This window comes from Heptranchias perlo, chromosome 4 (genome assembly GCF_035084215.1).
Source record: "Heptranchias perlo isolate sHepPer1 chromosome 4, sHepPer1.hap1, whole genome shotgun sequence".
Classification (NCBI taxonomy): domain Eukaryota; kingdom Metazoa; phylum Chordata; class Chondrichthyes; order Hexanchiformes; family Hexanchidae; genus Heptranchias; species Heptranchias perlo.
Genome location: NC_090328.1, coordinates 108,953,652 through 108,961,597, shown reverse-complemented (window position 1 = coordinate 108,961,597; position 7,946 = coordinate 108,953,652). Strand labels below are relative to the sequence as shown.

Genomic DNA, 7,946 nt, shown 5'->3' with positions numbered 1-7,946 from the left:
ATAAATTTAAAACAGAAATAGACAGTTTCCTAGAAGTAAAGGGAATTAGGGGTTATGGGGAGCGGGCAGGAAATTGGACATGAAGCTGAGTTCGGATCGGTCAATGCCCTGTGGGTGGCGGAGAGGGCCCAGGGGCTATGTGGCCGGGTCCTGCTCCGACTTCTTGTGTTCTTTAGATTTGTGGTTGGGATCAGATCAGCCATGATCTTATTGAATGGCGGAGCAGGCTCGAGGGGCCGATTGGCCTACTCCTGCTCCAATTTCTTATGTTCTTATGTTCTTATTTCTGTGTTTTTAAAAAATCATGGCGTGCTATATAAATTAAAGTAACACGAGCATATCTACATTGCTTATGGCAAGTCAGAGATCACGCTATTTTACAACGATAGATACTTATACCACGTAACACATTCTGCATGCAAATGTGGAGCTATGTGCGAATCTGGACGGTCTCTTTAAGGCCACAAGATCTGATTGGTCTCAGGATGTGCTTGTTTATAGCAATCAGTGGCTAATTCCTGTGAGGTTTTATTCTGAGTTCACTTTGAGGGTATTTATTTATCTGTAGATTGGCAGCTGATAGTAACTACCTATTTTAGTTCCTCGCCTGGGTCAAAAAATAACAGGAAATGACTGGCTTCTTTCTCTTCTTAAAGGTTGTTTTGCACCTGCAACTAAGTATGAGATCTGTGCACTAGCTAAAAAAAACTTTTGTTACATAGATGGTGTAAGTCAAATTTGTAACTTGAAGGGCTGGAAATGCAACTGAACAGTTAAACTTCGAAAGTCCATCTCCGATTTCATTCACTTCTTATCAAAAACAAAATCCTTCAAAAATATATGGTAATTGTATCGTATTTATTTTTAACACTTCAATTCATGTAATATTTACGTCCCTTGAAAATGTGTCACATTTATTGACACAGGTTGATATTTTCCATCCAAAAATGCAGCTTCTTGTGATGTTTTATGCAGGAACGTATTGTTGCTCTTTTTTTATTGGGTAATATTTTTGATAGATTTGTGAAAATTCGACATAAAACGCAAGATTGAAATCCGCTGAAGTGAAAGCAATGAAGTGCGTGGTCCCTTTAAAAGTGCAACGTGGTTTCTGGTGCTGAGAAGATTGTTTTCCAGTAGAGGGCACATTGAGCCCCATAGATGGACCGGAGACCCTACAGGTGAAAATGTTTAGGAATATTTTTACACCGGGATCTGAAGAGACAGGAAACTGACAAAAGGCACGACTTGTATATTCGACCGGATTTATGGTTACTTTTAAGTAACTGTGCTACAAAAGATTCTTAGTGGCTGCAGGCTTCAGTGCGGCACTGACACAACTACAATGCAATTCCTCCTCCTTCTCCATGGAATCCCTATTGATCATTAGTTTAACAATCTGATGAGAGTTTAATTAGATCAAGGCTAGAGCTGAGGCGAGCGGTATCGATATCCAGGACGAGTACAGATTACAGTTTGAAGATTTGCTACATGTCCCTCATCCAGCCCACCTACAGACTAGGGAAGTCGCCCAGACACAGCCCTGCTCACTCGGGTGGATAAACTAACACACAATGAGAGGTCTCTTTTAGGCAAAAAAAAAAGTTTCCGAATTTCCTATTCATTTCATATTCCTTTCTCCTCTCTATTGTTGTTGAGTCTCTGTACAGGATTGCATTTCATAAAAAGGCTGACTGAGCCACTGAATGGGGACAACTCAACCACCCGGCATCGGATAGCTCAGGCCGCTGGAATGGAGCATGCAGCTACAATGTATGTGTGGGGGGGTTGTTTTTTTAACCAAAGAAAACATTTTTCTGTACCTCAAGAGCATTAGGAGGCCGAACATATTAACAGTAACAAACTGAACTTTTGTTGCAAATAGTAATGAAATCAGGCATTTCTGCTTGTTTTGAGGCGGGTTTAATTCTCTAATAAAGTTATGGGAACTTTTGCCACATTGTCTTTTTTTGATAACCACCCCCCCCAAAAAAAAATAAATGGACTTCAGTATTAGATAGTCATGTCTCCATAGCAACAGGGACTGATCTGTCAACCTGCAATGTATGTTTTCCACCTTTTCGTGATTAATACACAAATTGCTAATTCCAGCGCCAATAGCACGCAAATTTAAGAATAAAAATGTGTTCATATTTACCCAAAGTGACATGATCTCTATGGTAACTAAAATGGAGTTGTCTGCTTTAGTTTAAAACATTGTTTCCCACATTTTATTTACCATTTGCGTGTTTTATAAGGGGAAGAGAGGTGGGATAGAGATGCAGTGAGTCAGAAGGGCTACCTGGAAATATTTGCAGAACGATAAATTGTATCAAAGCTAAATTATTAGGATTCGTTCCGAAATGCAATCTGCTGGCCCGATCCAGTGCCAGGATTTGTTCTCTTCCCCTCTTTTTTTAAAGCAGCACCAGAGCAAGGTTTAAATTGGTTTATCATTTGGCGGAGCTCTGTTTGTAAGCAAACATTTTGCTTGCTCTTCGTGTGCTTGTAAATATATATATATATATATATATAAGGGGTGGAGGAGGAAAGAGGAAAAAAGGGCAGATCATTTGTGAGAGGATAATGAGGAGAGAGAAAGAAAAAAAGAACAGGGACAGCTTTGTTTAACAAGGGCATTTTCCCTTTTTTTGTGTAGCTGCGTAGAGAGGAGTATGGAATTGTGTTGAGAGGAACGCCGAGCTTCTGGAAGAGGAGGAGAGATAAGGGGGGCAAAAACGAGAGGGGGGGGGGGGAAATAACTGGATACAAAAGAGGTTGTGAGACTGAACTGCGGCATAGGGATTGCTCAGGGAAACGTGTGAGAGAGAGAGAGAGAGAGACAGACAGTGAAAGGATTGAGAGTGCTGCCGGCTGCAAAGTCTTGTCCATCCGCCCAACCTTCCGAGGGAAAAGTGCCCGCGAGTGAGGGGGGGAAAATAGGTGGAGCTGGACCCCCCCTCCCCAGTCATGGAGTGGGGGAGGAGGAGGAGGAGGAGGACATGAAGAGCCCGGAGTAAACCAGCGAGCCGCCAGTGCTTTCCATCCCAATGGCAGCTCCCGAGGACACCCTGCTGCACCTTCCACTACTGAAAGGGACTTGCACACGGCCAGAGCTACCTGCACACAGTAAGCCGCTGCCTTTTTCTAACTTAATACAGTCTGTTTATAACCGGGAGGGGGGAAGAGAGAGAGAGAGAGAGAGAAAGATGGATAGAAATGGACACTGGCAGCGTTTCGGTTTGATTTGAGGTTACCAGTGGTGCCTGCTCGATAGGTGCATGAATGAATGAATGGACGGGCTCTCTCTCTCTCTCTCTCTTTTCCGCTGCTGCCGCGTTTTGATTGCCTGTGAACCAAGGTCCTTATCCAGCAGGGTCCTCTTCCTAGAAGGAGCACTCAGTCTGTCTGTGTGGTAAGGATAAAGAAATTGGGAATTTGCACACTTGTGTGCACACACGCTAACATTCACATATTAGGGAGCATGCATTTCATCTCCATGCTTCCTATACGCAAACGGTTCCTACGTTCACTTATTCATCCCCTTTCGCAGAGATTCGTTTGCTCCGATTTTTATGCTGTAATAACCGTTTTTTTTCTATTCTCGGTTGTTTCTTTTTGATCTTGTGCATTCTTTGATTAATGCATGTTGAATTTGTTTTCCTATTTACACTATGTTCTAATGGAAAGCGACCGTATTTCTTTCACGATTGATTCCCCTCATATATGTTTGTGTGTGTGTGTGTGTGTGATTTTCATCTATAAGGTGCAAAAAAACCACGATCCTTCCTGATGGGAATACTAATGCAAAAGCATAGGTTCCATAAGGGAATATATTTATCCTTATTTACAGTGTGTTTTATTTTACATAATTTTTTAGATGAGATGCCTGGCGGAAACCTGCAGTCCCGGAATGCTGTCTGTATTAAAGCGGTGACGCTCACTAATAATGATGAAGGGTTCAGTTCACAGCCCTGGGATAGTTGAAATTTATTCAATTGGATTGTAGGACTCTCAGGGAAAGGATGGTTTCTGCTGGAGTCGACCACACAGTACGTGTGAGCCCGTGTGTTTTTCTTAGTCTCGTTTTATCCACGTAAACGATCACTATCGTGATTGTGTTCAGCTGATTCCTGTGGAAGAATGTCACAGTGGAGTGCTGCCGATGTCCAGTACTGCGATCGAGATCACCTTTTATCCATGTTGGTGAAAAACTCAATCAATGTATATTCGGATTGAGTACTGGATTACACTGTGTGTGTGTGTGTGTGCATTCGAGATTTCCCAGCTATTGAATCAGCTGTACATTGCACGGTATAATGAATATGAAGTATATGGTCATTTAAACCCGTTTAGATGGTAGTTTAGTCATGAATGAAGCATGAAACGTGTGAACATGTTAAAATCTGTGGGAGACTTGTGTAGTCAAATTGAGACACTTGTATTTATTACATTTTTTTAATAGCACTGTCATGGGCTAACAATGTTGTGTGTTTTATTTTTAATAAGTAGATCTGGTGGAGGCTGTCTGTGTAAGGTGTTTACTTGCTCAGCAGTTTCAGTGTATGTGTTATTCAATAGAGAAACAGTATTGTCTTGGTAACTCTGCATTAACTTAAGCCTGTGAGAATAGCGAAGAGCTGGAGGTTTTTTTTTGATGTTCTGCTTGGTTGGGTAACTTGAATACTAAAAAGCATTCCATCAGCAGCTGACCCTGTTAGCAGTTTTTCAATGGCACCCTGTTTTGTAAAGCTATTGCAAGGGTCCAGGGAAAAAAAAGGATCCTGGTGACTCACTCTGAATAGCTCTCACTGCCAGCAGGTTTTGAGTGGGGGCTAGATGGTGTTCCCTCTTTGTAAAGGAAACTATCCACCATTACTGCTGCAGTAGCTGTCATTCTATCGATTGTAACCAGGGGCAAATTCCACTCATTTAACTTGAACTGTGGAAAGAGATAGCTTATTTTGTTCTATGGGGTGATCAAATGGGTGCGAGGAATCAGCTGTCACTGTGTTGCGCCATTTCTAACAAATCGTGCACTTATGTTAAAGCGAATTTCTCCTTTATGGACAGAACTCTATCTATTTGGTCATGACAGCACTAATTCCATTTATCCCTCTCAGACGAGGTACTGATTTAAGAAGGTGGAATGCCTGCATTGAGGCTTTTGAAATCCATATGTGTCAGACATACCTCAAACAAGGCCTGGTGTACAATTCAGAAAATTAGCCTGTGGTTATATAGTGGGACCGACAAATTGCTGTCATTACAATTGAAAATGGCTAAGAACTGGGCATCGCTTATTGCACAAAAATAGACATTTCTTTTAATATACTACCATTTTACATTGATAACTGTAAGCATAGAGTTTGTCAACTTGTGCTGATTACATGTCTGCTCAGTTAGGTGGTAGAAATTTGCAGAATTAGTATAGACAGACTACCTTCTGTCCAGAAAGTTCTTGTATTAGAAACCAATTTTTTGTCTTGCCTTTTGCACTTCTAATGATCCTTGCAGTTAGTATGATTGCTAATGCATTTTAAACTTTGATACACACCCACGCAAATTCTAGCCTTTATTTTAAATATACAACAATATTGCTGTGTTCCTCGATGTTCGGCTAAACACAATTATGTTGAAACTCCAAAGGGAAAACAATTACTGAAGAAGGCTTCTAATAATCTTATCAAGCATTCTGTAAACTTCCAGCTTTTTTATTTGGCAAACCCGCTGTTTCATTTTCATGGCTGAAATTAAAAGCACGGCCCATCATTTCGGAATCTGCTCCTATGTTGGAGATAGCGGATGTCGAAAATGAAATTTGCTCAGAACACACTGTGGACATTTATTCATAAGGACCGGAACACAGAGCTGTGCAGCTTTTTACATGAGAAAAAGAAAGAGGTTGCTACAGCTATGTGCTTAAACATAGGGCCCTTGTTTTCTTGTTCTGCAGACAGCCTTGAACAGCTGGTTTGGGATTTTTCCCTCAATATTGTACCAAAATCAGGAGGAGCAGTGGCTGAGTGCATAACTGTAAGCATAGAATTGCTTTTTGAAAATAGAGGCTTAAATCTGTGTGGGATTTTCACCTTTAGTTTGATTTCTTAAACTTAGTTATGATGTTTAAAGGAAATCCTAGTGTCCTTGGTAATCTGGTTTTACATCACACATTTGCTGTTTGATAGTAGCCATGTCACATGAATGGTATGGTCATTTTTTTAATAAGTATTTTGGCACAGTTCAGTTTAGATCCAAGCCTGAAATTCGATTGAACCATTTCCAATCACTGTTGCTTTTGAAATCCCAACTCAAATCAATAGTTGTATATTTGCATTCAGCTGCATATTGATAGTCATGGTGTAATGAGATGTCAGTAACCTATAATGTTGTTCTCCTTCTCTTTCTCTCCCGACCCCCCCCTTCTCAATTTCTGAACAAATTTGATGGAGTGGGTGGGATATGGGATGTAATTGTCTTGGTTTTATACATCCTAATATATTGTGGTCTCCCTGACCTAAATGTGATCCAGCAGCACATTTTCAGAAGAGTAGCCTATTAATTAATTATTGGGTAAGGATATTGTGAAACTGAGGGAACTGGACCAAAATGGAACTGTAGTGCATAATTTAAAACTGGACCGTGGCTCCATGGGACTTGCTGTTTTCTTCATAGTCTTGAGCCTGTTCATTTTAAAAATGAAAAAACTTCAGTAGTAAGCCATTGGTAGCTAGAGATGGTTGTATGTATGTCTTTGGATTTTGGGGAGAAGGTGTAAATCATGAATGAAAAGTTTCACTTGCCAGTCACCCGGGGATGAGTTACTTTCCAACTCAAGGGAGCTAAATAAGAAAGCAATTCATCAGCTTTCATTTAATATCAATGTGTTTATCCTTCTAGCTTTAATCCTTCCTTCCTTTCTTCTTTCTTCTTTCTTCTTTCTCTGCTTTCTGATCATCTGGTTTGTGGCAGAGCTGCTCAGTTCATAATCTAAGCCCAAGGTGTCTTTTATTTTAATTTACTTGGTTTCAAGTTGTTGGCAAGTGAAAAGCTAATGAGCGAGTTCCAAAGTGTGTGTCTTTCCAAATGGTGAGCAATTTTGAAACCTTGCCCTCCCTTCTGGTTTGAACGTGGTGAACAGGGTTGATTTTGCCCCGCCCCCCGGCACTAATGATCCCTTCTTGAAATATTCTAAAACTAGTTTGATGCTACTCAAAATACCTACCAGCTATCATTGAGCAGGACTTTGACATCTCACTTCTGACAGGACAATTAATACAAGTCTTTAGTTATAATGATTCAGCATTGGACAGTGGCTGCAGAGATTAATATTTTCAGTTCCATGTTCATATTTCATAACCTAAGAATCAGCTGTTGAATGCTATAGCATTGCAGTCATATGCAGCCAAGTGCAGATTCCTTTGACTAGATACTGCAAACAACTGCATGCTGTCTAAGAGGGGAGGGGGGGAAGGAAATCAGCTTATTAAAATTATTTTATCCCCCAAAACCCTGTTCTGTTCACAGAAGAAGGCACTAATTATTAGGTCTGTTGCAAGATGACCTCAACCAAATTTGGTTGAGATCATCCCCAAAAGACATAATAACTTGTGTGTGTGCTGTACTTGTGATATATGGATTTCTTGTGTTTTTGGACAGTATGTTTGCTGTGATATCTTTGTGCAGTTTTAAAGGAAAGCACAATGCTTATTGCTAATCTTTTGAATAAGATTGCCAATAAAGGCTGAATCATTAAAACCTCTTTAATGGGATGGGTGTTGCTACACTGTAATTCTCTCTGCTTCTCTATCATGCTAACCTGGTCCTGAAGAGTCAGTAAGGTGTTGGTGGAACGTTGTGAACCATTATTAGTTTAGCAACAAAGCCATTTGTCTTTTCATTGCGACTCTGTCTCCTCGGCACACTCCAGGGAAAAACAACATTTC

General features: G+C 40.6%; 1 protein-coding gene across 6 annotated transcripts in view; it reads left to right on the top strand.

The window, feature by feature from the left end:
• Positions 1 to 2,760: 2,760 nt before the first annotated feature.
• Positions 2,761 to 7,946, top strand: part of adgrl3.1 (adhesion G protein-coupled receptor L3.1) — a 602,649-nt gene continuing 597,463 nt past the window's right edge. For 4 of the 6 annotated variants that reach the window (XM_067983447.1, XM_067983448.1, XM_067983439.1 and 1 more), the window contains exon 1: positions 2,761 to 3,129. The gene's annotated coding sequence lies outside the window, so the exon portion shown is untranslated. Of the gene's footprint in view, positions 3,130 to 3,398; positions 3,416 to 4,037; positions 4,053 to 7,946 lie in introns of those variants that run through there. The other 2 variants (XM_067983444.1, XM_067983446.1) reach the window with 2 other exon arrangements.